At 36.8% G+C, this 14,535-nt stretch overlaps 1 long non-coding RNA gene across 1 annotated transcript; it reads left to right on the forward strand.

The window, feature by feature from the left end:
* The first annotated feature begins 1,246 nt into the window (after positions 1-1,246).
* Positions 1,247-11,863, forward strand: LOC131560930 (uncharacterized). The gene is made up of 3 exons (XR_009275023.1): positions 1,247-1,558; positions 3,470-3,606; positions 10,893-11,863. It is a non-coding gene; the product is annotated as an uncharacterized LOC131560930 (long non-coding RNA).
* Positions 11,864-14,535: the final 2,672 nt, after the last annotated feature.

A 14,535-nucleotide genomic window follows, 5' to 3' on the forward strand; every position in this document is an offset into this window, starting at 1 on the left:
GGGAAAAGAACTCTACTGAGGCTTAGAACACCTTGTAAATTGCTTCTCAGTTAAGACATTCATGAAAGACACACACAGCAAAACGCTGTCATCTGAATTTAAAAAAAAAAAGAGTATGATGATTGTGCTTGTTAATTGTGTTTGTTTTCTTATGACTAATTTATTTAGGATAATTGAGAAAGCTAAAGCATTTGAACTGATTTTCCATTTGTTTGGCTATTAAAGTTCCTCTGTGAAATGTATGTTTACTTAAAGCATCTCCAGCTACCCATTTACAATGTATTTGCTAAATTAGTTAAGAGACTTTAATTGGGCACTGGGGATTTGTTGTGTTATCCCCAATTCTGTTTACTAAAAATACATGAGAACAGTGAGCAATTTATTTATAACCTTATTATATGAGACCATTACCAACATCAGATTTTTTTCTTAACATATTTTTAATTTGCATTGACAGAATTCAAGTCATGTTTGCTTTTCTTTCTGTTTTTATTAGAGCAGCCTAAAAACTGTTGCTAGTCAAATACAATGGAACCACATATTTTATTTGGAACAGTTTTCATAATATTTGGAACAGCCATCATAGATGTGGACCCCCCCTCCAAAAAAGCAACAATATTGAATCACCATAAGAGAATGCTGTCTTTCTTTTGCATCCCATGAAGGTAAATAGTTTGAGAAGGTAAATACATTTGAGGTTAAAAATGCACTGTACTTCATTGGCATTATCATCAAATAGACACTTCCTTATTTTGATCCCATCCTTGCCATTTCATAGCAATTACAATACAACAAACCAATAAAACTCCTATGGCAGGACTTTGGTTCCAGTGCCCCTCTGAGACAGGCACACCTCTTCAGACAGCCACTCAGAGCCAGGATCAAGTTGTTTCTCAAGTTGTGTTACTCTTAGAACAATGTCCAGGCACATCTCACCCAGAGCCTGGGGAAACTCACTGGACTGCCAGGCCAAGGAAAGTGGTTCCTTCCCAGGCAGCAGCATGTAATTGAATGTTTCAGCTTTCCAGAACTAATTTTTCCTGTCTTGTTAAATGCAGTTGCTTTAAGAGAATTTTCACTCCAGCTGACACTGATCTGTTGTGATGGGATGAGTGAGTAAGTTAACAGCTGTAAATGTTAACAAGTAATTTATTTAAGCTGTTGTAGAAGTAAGTCTGCTTTTATGGTAGGGGAAATCAACACCATACTCTCTAGGCCAAATATTTTTGCTGAACATAACGTTGTTTGAAGCTTGAATTATTTTCCATAGCCCAAAGAACAGTGTTCTGTTATTATATAAAAAAAAAATTGTAGTAATTTTTCAAAGGACTGTGTAGCCCTGGTACATGAGGGTAGTCCTGAACTGGTGTGAATTAATATGAATGTCCACTTCAATTGAGCTATTCCACTTTACACTAGCTGACTTCCCAGACAAATATGTATTGTTCAGTGAAAAAGAAAACATTAAGAAAAACAAAATACTTCAGAAGGGGACATAAAAGAGAGGAAGTATGGTCATCAAAGACAGACTCTTGTCGTCCTTCAAAATACATGCAAGGTAATGTTTCTTCCTCTTTTCTTGCAAATTATTTTAATCTGCAGAAATTATTGTATGTCACAAAACTTCAGACTGTGCATCACTTCATCGAATTTAAATTTGGGGGTTAATTTACCTTTCTAGCTACCTTAACATCAGAAACTTGTCTTTGAACCTGGCCAGTTTTAGTTCTACTCTTTGATTAGATCTATCCTTGTTGTTTGTGGAATGCTAAACTTTATCCCTTATTCTGAGAGCCTAAAATTAATGACAACCTGTGTGCAGAACCAAGGACTTCTTGTAAGACCACAAATTCTTTCTACTGAGCTAGGACCTGGTTTGATTTTTAGAACACGTTCAGAATAGTTTTACTTAGGTTAGGACTTTTGTAAGTGTTCCAAGCACATGGAAATAAAAGTGAAAAAAGCTTAATGAGTCGTTTTGGGGTTTATGGCTGCAATCAAAACCTTAGAAAGAATAGAGGTAATAAACCAATTGATATTACTGTACATCTTGGCATAAGCAGCACCGGGGAGGGTTTTTACCTGACTGTGATGGAAACTTACTGCTAAATCTTATGTTCAAGGACTAGAAATAAAAATTAATACACTTATATGATTTTTCTTAAAAGACCATATATATTCAAAAATGTATAACAGCAGTGGGAAAATTTGGAGACAGATTTAAATAGTGAAGATGTTGTTTAAATCGCTGCATTGATTTTTATGTTATTTACTTACATGTTATTTCACATAGCTTAAAGCAAATGTAGTTTTAAGTCCTGGGCAAGATAAACACTGGTTAGAAATTTAAAAAAAAAAAAAAAAAAAAAAAAGGCAAGTAAAAATGGCAAACATTTCACAGAGCTTATCAGGAAGTGTCAAGAGCAGCCTTCTTGGTGAACAAAGAGTTTAGCAGCCAGCAGCTAATACACTCACAATGCCATCTTGACAAATTTAGCACTCCAAATCCTGAGAGGCCAGATTTATACCCATCTGGCAGTACTGAGAGACAAACACTCATGTATCAGATGTGCTGCAGAGCTCATGTTCCTGTGCAGAAAGCAGCAGCCATCCTGTTTGATCTCAGCTCTCTCCGAGCACTGCGCATTTCCTGATTTCCTTGTCCTGAGCATTGTGCTCTGCCTCAACAGGGGACACACATCCAGCCACCTGGGCCTGCTGGAGAGCACTCACAGCAGCCCATAGGCAACGGGGGGAAGCAAGCTGATGCCAACAATATTGAAAAGTGCCTACAAAGGACAGGAGAATACGTTTGCTTTTGTGGCACGAGTGAACAAGTGCAGCTTTACAGCAGAGAGGAAGCAGAGATGACAGACACCTGTAGGCTGGCTAACACTGAGCTTCAAGGGATGAAGCTAGGGTTATAGTTGAGTTCCAGGGAGTTTCTTGCACAGGAAATATATTTGCAGTAATGGAGGAGAATCCATCAGTGCTGGTTCCAGTCTTTCCCAGGTGCATAATTTCATTTCTATACAAAATGCAATGGCAGAGGATCACAAAACAGGATCTGATCTGCTCATTTTCTTCCTGTAGTAGGAAAGCCAGGCAGCAGAACAGCACTCCCTAAGCAGGTAACTTCTTGACCAAAACTGATCTTAGCAGAAGTTCATAGAGTACCAGAATTCTTACTTTATCCAAGAAATATGAATAATGCTCTCCACATAGATTTGGGGGTTTACTGATTAGATCCCTGACTGGAGGGTGTCTTTCTTTAACTCTTCCAAAGTGTCTGAAATGAATTATCTGTTTCCATGTAAGAATTACTCCTTATGTTTCTCATGTTGTTCACAGGGGATCTGTGCCATTTAAGAGTCATTTTTATCACAACAAGAAAGCCCTGTAGTGAGAAAAAAAAAGTACCATTTGCCATGGAATTAATTTCTTCTAATAAAAAATGCCCCTTTTTCAGTGTAATTAGAACTCAGTCTCATCTGAGGCTATCAGGAAGCTTTCTTGAAAAGGAAACAGAACTACAAGCAACCCATCCACCAGACTACACAGAGCCACAAGGACCACTTCAATGAAGTCAAGTTACCTTCTGCAAAGGTTAGTCTAAACTTTTGGCCCTGCAATGTCAGGGATGAGGAAGGAAATAGGAAAAGAAAAAAGAAAAGAGTGAAGAAAAAAAAAACAACTGAGGCACACAGAGACTATACAAGAGAGATAATACTGTAAAGATTAACATCTAACTTAATGAAAATGCTCTAGGTATTACCAAGGAAAGAAGTGAACAGAACAGCCAGTAATTATTACCCGGAAAGAATAGTAATAATAATAACAACAGCAACAAGAATGTTAGTCTTAGTGTTGATTTTGGTAACCTTCAAAGTATAAATTGCATTGTTTCAAGGGGCATCCTTTCCCAGTATTCAATACCACCGTAGAACAGGCCTTGTGTAATACTGCCATGCAATGAAGTGGAAATGTTTATACATTCATTTGACTTCTATTATACCCACATACCTGCATTTAGAGAGCAGTTCAGTCATGCATAAGAATCTGTAGTTAAAGACTTCAAGTCTTACTTATCTAAGCATGAGTAGCTAGATTTTCAGAGGAACTCGGAAGTTAATTACATAGTTATGACATATTTAAGTTTCTTGCTTTATGTACAGGACTTCAGTCATTAACTTCCCCCTTCAGGCATACCAATATATACCATGCACATACAATATGTATGCCTGTATAGCTCTCTCTCTCTCTCTCTATTGCACACACTCACACTTTCAAATAATGAGTTCTGATGAGCCCTTTGAGGCACACAAATGATTGAAAATATAGAGCACCAAATTCTCATGTTAATGACACCTCTAAAGGGAACAGCAGGAATCAGAAAATAAAACTAGACCAAATGCTCAACCTAACAACTCCCCGGTGTGGTATGGCAGTCTAGGAGAGTATAATAATGAGATCAAATACAAATTTCAATATGAAAAGTGAAAATTCAATATGCAATATGAATAATACAAAATTACATTAGCAAAGCTAGATCTTCTATTAGTAGGATATCTTACAGTATATGAATCCAGCTACTTTATGCAACTTACCCAGGCTCTTTTATATTTCCTAATTTTGTCTTATGGTAAAGTAGTTATTTTCATGTAAACCAGAACACTTCAGAGGCAGCAAAAAGCCATATTAGCAGAGTGCCCAACCTCCACCTTCATTCCTTCTCTTCAGAGCTGGCTGCAGAGTGTGGCTGCACAGACACTGTCCACACAGAGCCAATACAGGGCCTAGACCTGCCTTGAGCAGCACCACATATGAATAACACCAAAACAGGGCAGAGGCAGCAGTTGAGAGGGAAACTCAACCATCATCTTATTGCAGCTGACAGCAACACTTTCCTGGGAAAGCAAACATGCACAGGCTACAGCTGCTGCTGAACAAAAATCCTTCACATAAACAAAATGAATCCCTATGGTATGCAGATACCCTTTTTGAAGAGAAACTGTTCTTTTGTTTGATATGCAGTCCTCCGAAATCCCCTAAAACCACATTGTAAGGGAAAAAACATAATAATTCAAATTTCTTCTGATATATCAGTAAGTAAAACTAAAGGTTCATCATGCATTGTTTGCTTTTGAAATGAAGGCCAAAGAACATTGCAGTAGCATACCTTAAAGCAGCCACAACACTTGACAGGATGGGGTGTCCCTGGCCTTTATGGACACCAGGGATGTCAAGTCTCCTCCTGCTTCTGTCTAGAGCCATTCTGTGCAGCACAGTGCTGGGAGGCTTTGCCTGCACTATTTGCTCTCATTTGTATTTCTGTATTGCATTTGGCATAGTAGGGAACAGTCCTCAGCAATTTATTTTCTCCAGCCATGCTGTTCAGCTCCTCTCACCCCTGGGGACTGAGAGGAAATCTTTGACAGGTAGACAGCTCCCTGTGTATTAAAACAAACAAAAAAAATTCCCTAATGTCAGCCAGAAATCAGTAGTTGGCCAACTGCAGTAAACACAGTGAAGTAAGAGAAGCAGCAAAAGGAAGATATTTACTAACACACCTGAGTGTGCAAGGGGGACTGGGGGGTTGCCATATTGGTATCTTTGTCCTAGGTGAGATTTCCTGCTGGGGTGGCTAAAGCTGTACTCAGAGCTTTAATTTCTATTAGCTGGAGTAATTTATTCTAGTCAAATAAAAATGTCACTGATGAAAACTGCTGCTGCTGTCATGCAGATTGTTTGCAGCACTGACGCGTGCCAGCACCAGCTTTAATGAAGTTGTTTGGTTGTTTCTCAAAGAAATGTTGCTCAAAATGATACATCGTTTGAAAACTACCAAACACCATGAACAATAATCTTTCTGGCATAAAAATATCCACCCTTGTAAAGAAGAAAGCAGAAGATCAAGATATTTTAGTTCCAAATATTTACTTTGGCCAAATGATTTTATTCAAACAGCAACAGAAGACATCATAATATCATTCAAATCTTTGCATATATTCCATAATGCTGTGCTCAAGCACTAAATTCCACATGGGCATGAAAATAAAAAATATATAGCTGGGCATAAAACTGTGGATTTTCTTTCCACCATAAATGATATTCACAATCTTTTTAATAACAAGGGCTTTCAGGAAAAAGAAAAAAAAGGAGAGATAAACTATTATATTAAGCTATCTAGTTCAGTACAGGAATAGCTAACAAATAGGTAAAATTTCCTGCATAAGAATTTATTGTAAGAAATTGAATAGTAAATCTGGAGGCCTTGAACTTGCAGGCATTCCAGTAATTTCAAGTTTTGCATTTGAGAAACAACACTGCCTTCATTATTTTCTACTTCAGTGATTCTGAGCAGGAAGAATTTAGGTCAGCAGTGAGCCTGAGTTACTGCTGATAACTCAACAAATAAAATTCTGCCCTATACTTCATTCTAGGGAAAATAGGGGAGCACAGGGCAAGGAAATTACCTATCTTTTAAGACAGGTAGGAGACAAGAATCTGCTTGCCGCTGCATTTGTATTTAGAAATTACTTTTGAAGGCACAGTAATGGGCTTTCCACATGGAGCGTGAGACACGTAAGGCAGCATCAGAGACCTGGCCAGGCTTGCCTCTGTTGGTCCATGGCATGTGAACCTCATGTTCAGATAAATTAACAGGTATATTTGGGAGATCTGCTATAAGAATTAACTAAATGGTGGTAAGAAATTGCTTTAGCTAGGGTAAATATGGCCATGACTTAGAAGTACAAGAGGAGGAATTTATTTTCCTGTGGTGGTAAGGGTCTTTTTAACTATTTTTTACTTTTCTCCCATAAGTTTAGTGCATTCATATATGTTGCTAGTTTGGCAATATATTTAAAAATAACTGTCTATAATAAAACATTGTTGAATTTATACTACACTGCTGTAGTTGTGCAGTCTCAGAACAACTGTATGTAGAGGTAAAAGTCTCCTCTCATTCCTCAGTTCTCTGGTCTGAGAAAATAGTTTGCTGTCCTCCATGGAACACCAATATATGTGAAATAACACATGGTCAAAACCATTTAATTTAGTCCATCCTTAGTCCTGGTGGCACCTGCCAGCTTTTCAGTTGTGAACATCCCAGTGAAATCACCAGGATTTAGGCACACTCTTCTGCTCTGCATGTCATTCAGCATGGGTGAGCATAAAAACTGAGGACCCAACCGTGTAGAAATCAGGCCTCACACTGTAGTTAAATTGCCTTGTAAGTTTTATTGCTGTTTATACTTCCATTTCTTTCTTTTACTGTCTGTCACCACTTATTTTTTTTCATCTATATATGAAATATAGAACTTTTTTTAAAACTGAGTTTACCTAAGTGCTGTTTCTTGATTGTAAAGGAGAAAAACTAAAAACTGTAAGGAAAAGCTGTTACTCCTCAAGTACTTCTTCTTTTAAAAACATCCAAGATATTCATTATGTTACTTAAATTTTAATTAGCCATTTTCGTTGTGCTAAGAAAATGTCTATTTTATTGTGAGAACAAGCAATTTAGGAGAGCATGACACTATCTTTAGAAAGATGGCTACTAGTTCTTTACAGGAGAAAATAACTCTCACATTAGGAAAGTTATGCTGAAGTGTTTAGAACTGCACAATGTACCTTGAACTGGCACAGAGCAAATAAAGGCTTTGATGTTTTAATGTGTGCTCCTGCTACTAGGGGTTCTGTGTTGCCAGACAGCACAAACACTTAGGAGAATCTTTGCACTTTTAGTTTCACTTCAAGGTGAATTCCCAGCCCCATCAAATCAGCAGGTTGAAGAGAATTTGCTTCGGTCAGGATTACTCCTAAGTCATTTGTCCAACCTTTCTTCTTAACTCTTCATGTTCCTTCAATTTTCTTTTCGGTGAAGTCAAATTGCCAGTCATATACTAAACATTTGAGGTGCTTAATCATATTTGATTTAAAATTAAGTGCTTTGAGAGGTTTACTTTTGAATTTCCAATCACCAAAAGCAGATCACAAAATTCTTCATTTGCAGTGCATAAGAAAAGAATTACTTCTACAGAAGCAAGGTTCCTGTCTCAGCCCTTGCATCCTTATTACATTAAATAAAAATAAATTTGTGCTTTATGGTAGTATTGCAAGAAAACCCCAGCTCTCTCCTAGCTAAGACACACTGTTAGAATGAGATTAATTTTACCCAAAAAAGTGTGAGATCATTTGATTATTGAAATAATGTGGTAGAAATTTTTATAGTCAAACATACTTTATTAGAATGTCTTAAATGGACACAGCCAAGTGAAAAGGCACATTTCTAGTTTAGTAAAGTGAAATTATTCTGTGAACTACTGGAAAGAATTGATTTTTGTGTCTTTTGTAACAGAAGTGTAGAAAAATTTAAAAGCTTTAAAAGGCCTATTATTTCATCCAACACATAGCAATATTTTCACAAAAGCTTTGTTGAAGAAAATTTTATCAGCTCGTGGAATAGCATTTTCAATGTTTCATTTATCAAATATTTTGCAATCTGCTGAATTTTAGTATAAGGAATTTTTCTTTTCCTAAGTCTACCCTCTTTCTTCCAACAATTGGGATTCTTTTCAAAATGAAATCCTGAGAATTTTGTTACTGAATTCAAAGTATCTGTGTTTTCCCCCTTAAGGTTTGGCTACTTTTTAATTTTATTTCCTGTAGAGCCATTGTGCAACCCAATTAAAAGGCATTACAGAGCTTTCCAGGTTTAGGACCATTTATCCAGCTGAAGAACTACTGCTGTCAGTAGCCTCTTCCCATTGTTTTCTGCAGGGCTGTGAAGTCAAAATGTGCATATTCATTCCCATTTTAAGCCCATTTCCCCCTTAAATGCTGACATACAAAACTTACCTCTCACAAATTCTCTCTTAGCAACAAATTCTCTCAACCCACAATTCATGTTATAACCACCCTGTGGTTATATAACCCCTGACATTCCTTGGACCCACAGAACCATGCAGAAGTTGCTTTGGTCCACATGTAGACGCATCTGCTGGAAATACGCCTGGAATTAGCAACTTTAAATGGTGCTTTGAGACCCTTGTCTGAAAAGTTTGACTGAAGTACAAAGTGCCATTACAGTATCTATTATTTTTTCCATGAACACAATTCAAAGCAGCAGTAAAAGAACAGGCACAACAAATTATATAAAGAGAAGGCAGAGGAGGAACAGGAATTTTTCTTCCTAAAATACTGTTATGCTTTCTGGCTCACACTGAGCACCTGACTAAATATTGTCAAATCTGTTCTCCCAATCCTTTATCATCAGTTTGAGGAAGGAGTGAATGGCTGAAAACACCCTAACCTGGTCTCTAAACTTCTGATCTATGGACAGATGTAGAAAATTTTTTTCTGATTTTTTCTGGTATCATCTGCATTTCCCATATTTCTGGCACCATTACTCATTTCTGTCTTCCATTCTATGCATCACTGAGGAAATATCTTTAAAAAAGGGAAGAAACAGCAGCAAGCTGGGAAAGCAGAAGCAATCAGTCAAATCCATTTGGGGCCTCCTACAATGTAAAAACAATTATTGTTCAACTTACCACAGCAAAAACCTGGTGCATGTTTATCTAGGTTCTGCCTTTCTGATGCCTTGCTTGAGTGTTGTTTTAATGCATTTTCACGGCTGGTTGATCATTTTCATCATTCACTTCAAATGTGCACTGATGTGTCATTAATTAATATTAATGACAAGTTGTCATATAAGTGCAAAAGACTGGGAGCCTATACATGCTTCATTAAGCTAATATAGCTTAAGAAATTAACTGGACTTCCAAACATGTTAGCTATTGGCTCCAGTAAGAGTGAGTACTTAACCCTCAACTAACTTAGTGTCAAGTATACTAGAAAGATGGGGAAAAATGAATTTTGAAAAATCTTTAACATTCCTAACAAAAAAATGTAATGTATCTTTTAGTGCTGAATCTTCCTGTAAGTGTTGGAATTTCTAGTTATAGGAATACACACAGAGCTGTTCCTCCCAGGAATCTACCCTTAATGTGTTAAACTCAAAGGCTGCTACATCTCTGTTGCAGAAACACAGAGGTTATAATCCCAAATTACACAGTTTTGGTATCTCCAATTTAGTTGCAAGGTATTTTGGAGATATCTTTGTACAGGGTGTAAAGCTCATGTTAGCTATTGTGTAAGACAGAAGTTGTCTGGTTCCATGAAGGCCTAGAATTAGCCTTGATTTCTGGTACTAGAGTAGATAGTTAATTGTGAATAGAGATATATGGTTAGAATCCGCATATTTGGGTTTGGAAAGGAGAACAGCACACAGTTAAACAATTAGATTTCATATGTTATTTCCTATGTAATTTTTATTACTTGGAAATTATGTTTTGTCAGGGACCTCAGCATAGAGAGATGGCAATAGAGGATTCAGTTCTGGAAGGGGCTCCCTAAAATATCAAGTCAGTGTCAGAAATTATGTTTAAACATGATCATAAACTAATCAAGCTTAATATCTTAGGTTTATTACAAAGCTTTAGAAAGCTGTTCTCACATCTGAAGATTAGAATAATTATTTTAATATATTCCTAAATGTATTCGTGGCCGTTTGCTTCTGTGTAGTCAGTCTTTGGCTAATGCACCAATTCCATTTCCCTGGTGTTTATCCACTGATGTAGTTAGAAAGAGTTCTCCAGCCAGTTCTCATTTACTGTATTTTTAAAATGTGTGTATTTTAGCTCTCCTCATCCTGATCAAAGGAAAGTTTGAAAATTAAAAATAGATGGAATAAAAGGAGGATTTCAGTGGATTTGCTTTTTCTTTTAATTTAGCAGCTCAGGTATCAGTTAATGCTAAATTTCCTGTTTGCTCAGACGGGATCAGGCCTTCTGAGCAAACCGTGTTTCCCATTGTGCTGATCTTTTCAGATGAGAGGACTGACTGAACAGCTGATACAGCCACTTCATGGTCTTTGGGTGTGCAGGCAAAGCAAAATTAAAGCTGTAGGAAGGAACTGATGTTATTTCTGGAGAAGTCACACTTCTGTCCAAACTGGATATCCTATGATGCTGGGAATTTTGTTACTCAACCTAGAGTCTCAGATTAGCATCACAGCCAATACATAACTATAGGACAATACATAACTATGCTGGATTTTTTCCTTCTGCACTGGACAACTAGCAGGACTAAAATTATAGCATGGTGGCACCTTTGAGGAAAGTAGATGGACTAAAAGCTCCTGGAAACTGTGCTGCTAATGGCATGAGAAGAACCTAGGTCAAGTGATACTACAAAGGCATCATTTTTCCAGGAACTGACAAGATTTGCTGGCTGAGTCAATCAAACCATGTTCCACAATGGCAGATGGAAAGGAAATTACTCTTGCTGAGGCTTGAGAAACTTTCTTTAGCCAGCTCTATCTCTTGCCAAAGTCTGGCAAGTTCAGCTGAATGGCAGCTGCAGGCTGACTGCCCAGGTCCTGTTTAGCAAGGCAACAGAGGCTTTTTTCCTGATTTAATCAGCACTCAGCTTCAGAATGCAGAGTACTCACAAGAACTCAGTCCTGCTGTGTTAATCAGAGACTCTCCTTGTTGAATTAACATGCATTGTCTGAATAAGTACTTTCTCCCAGTGACTTTGACTTTTCCAGGATAAGCAGTTCAGCAAACTGGAACAGAAGTGCTGCAGACATCCATAAGATAATATATGCAGAGTGGTGTGATAATAGAGATGAAATAAACAGTCACTATAGTCGATTTCCCAGAAGGATGCAGCACCACAGACACTTTCAGCAGGAACATCAAAAGTCAGTCAGCCAAGCTGAAAATTAACTACAAGCAAGAACAGACTTCAGTGTCATGGAAAACACAGAGAGCAAGCTGCAGAGTGATGCTTTAAAACACAGGATTAAAATGCCATTGAAAGCTATGAATTCCTGTGCTTCTTTCCATAAATTGAGAGACTAATAAAATGATGGCACCTAGTAAAATAGTTGGAATATAAGAATGCACTTAGGTTCTTTTTGCTTTCTGTTATTCTTCACACTTCTGGGAGTAAAGACATTTTGGGGGAAAGGAAGGGAAGAATTTTTCACAAACGTAATCAGGATCCTTCTAGCACATATTAACTCTCTTCACATTTTCTCAAGATGTGGTCAAGAAAGAGAGCAGTAAATGGCATTTTAGTTTTGCTAACTTTGTCAGCTCTAACTTAGAGGGTTTATCTCTGGTCTAATGATACTTAGAAAGATAAGACTTGACCTTTATGAGAATTCTATCATTCTAGAGAAAATTGCTTGGTGTAAGAGGAACCTCATGGAGCTCAAATGCCAAGGGAATATGTGAAATACCAGGTTTTCATGTGGAGTTTGCACAGCTGTCATGCTGGTTTGACTTCAGCCACAACTCTGAATAACAGGAAAACAACTTTGCATGGAAACTTTTTCTGGCCTTTGGCAAAACACAGCAGTAAGATGCTTTGCCTTAACTTTGACTATCCCTCTTGTTCATTCCTCTAATTTTTCTGTTCTCTTGTTCTTCCTATGCTTCGTGTATTTTATTTTTTAATTATAATTATGTGACTTACTTAGCATTTTTTAAATATTAAAGTAAGATCTAATATCTTAGGTGCAGTGAAAGGATTCCAGCTCCAACATCAAGCTGAACTGGTTATTTTGTAATTTGATTCATGCTGTAGGAAGAGCTGTAAAACACTTGCACCAAAATCAGATGTTATTTGGTTTTCTGTCACTGATTATAGATGCAGATCAAACAATTAAAAGTTTTGTAAGAAATACAAAACACTGCAGATTATAAATATTAAGAGCACCCAAACTATTTCTGAACTACAATTACAAAAGTCAGAGGATACTTGCTGATAGTTTACATAATGAGACTAAACATAAGATCTCTGTTTTGTGCCTTAAACAATACAATACTTTTCATATTTCTTTTGCCACTTCCTTTGTTATTAGCATTGGTTTAGAGTAAAAATACACTCAAAGAGCAAAAGGAGTCTTGGTACCATGATTAGATTCTGAGACATATCAGTGTGAACTTCTGCTTGAAAAGGAGATTTAAGGTGTGAGATCCCACGGAAGGCACCATCCTCTCAGCAAGACTTTGCCCAATAATCTATTGCACAAGGCATGATGCTCTCTCACACTAAATTTATGTCTCAGGTTAGGCACAAATCTTGTAACTTTCTTAGCCTGACTAATGTATTTTACTTCATTGAGGCTCTGTGATACTCTGAGTCTCTGAAAATTAGTCCAAAAAAATGTTAACTTCTGCATGTATACTGGACAATAAGACTTTGCCTGAGATTCAAAACTACATAAACAAAATTTGAAATATGAAATATAAAACTATGTGAGAAGAACACAATATAAATCCACCAGGAGATAGAAAGTGCATGAAAGGTTTTTGCTGCTGGTGACAAAAAAGAAACACATTGGACATGAATGTAAGAAAATGTTTTAAGGTAAGTACGCGTTTCTGGGGAGAGCCTGGTGCTCCCATCAGGCTTTACAGGTTGATTCATTCCAATCCTGTTGACACAACAGAGACTAAATCCCTCATACTTTGGTTTGAATTCACACATTTACCTCATATTTACTCATTTGAAAATGCCATTTCTAACACAAAGCCCTGGAATTTTTTTTTCTAAGAGACTGTTTAAAAACAGACAAGACAGAGAAAAGCATTCAGATTTTAGATATATTTTAGTGTGTTCAGGATTTCCTTAAATGGTTATTGTCTGCTTTATTCCTCACATGCCTGTTTGTTTGGCAACCATGAGCAAAGATTTTGTGCAGTCAATCCTGCTTCTTTTCCATTTGCACTTATTCATATTCTGATAAACTGTACGGGTTGCCTTTATAGCAAAATAAGACTATATAAAATAGTCTCTAATGTTTTACTTCAGAGATCAAATATGTAAATAGGGCGTGAAATAAAGCTTCTTTGATTGCAAGAAATATAGCGAGTCTTGGCTTTCTTGCATGTCCCTAACTGAAATGAAGCTGAGACAATCAAAGAAAGAAATTCCAGCTTCAGCAGGATATGTTGATGAGATATTTTAGTGTCTTTGAACAACTATTTCGAGTTGTATCAACTGCGATGAATATTGGAATTAATTTCTTGTCATTCATGGTGATATCTGAATTTTTATTTCAAGTGATAATTTACAAAAATGTAGAGCTTTAGCACACAGATCATCACATTAACTTAAAGGTGGCTGTTCATGTGCTTAAGCTGTCACACACTGAGTCCTTGGGTGGAAAAGATAAGATAATATTTTACTTTAAGAAAGATCAGGAAAAAACACACTTCTCAAAACCTCAAATTCAAGAAGTACAAAAGATTCTTAAAGCAATATTAAAATATATCGAAAAGGAGCTTAATCCAAAATTGAATAATGTTATTCAGATATATTTAAATTTACTTCAATATGATGTTGAATCAAGCCCATATTACTGAGCTATATAAACACCTATTAACTGATTCATCGCTTAATTATAACTTTGTTTGTTCCTTTGTTATTATATAGTTTCTCCTGATTTATACCAGC

Source organism: Ammospiza caudacuta, chromosome 8 (assembly GCF_027887145.1).
Source record: "Ammospiza caudacuta isolate bAmmCau1 chromosome 8, bAmmCau1.pri, whole genome shotgun sequence".
Taxonomy (NCBI): domain Eukaryota; kingdom Metazoa; phylum Chordata; class Aves; order Passeriformes; family Passerellidae; genus Ammospiza; species Ammospiza caudacuta.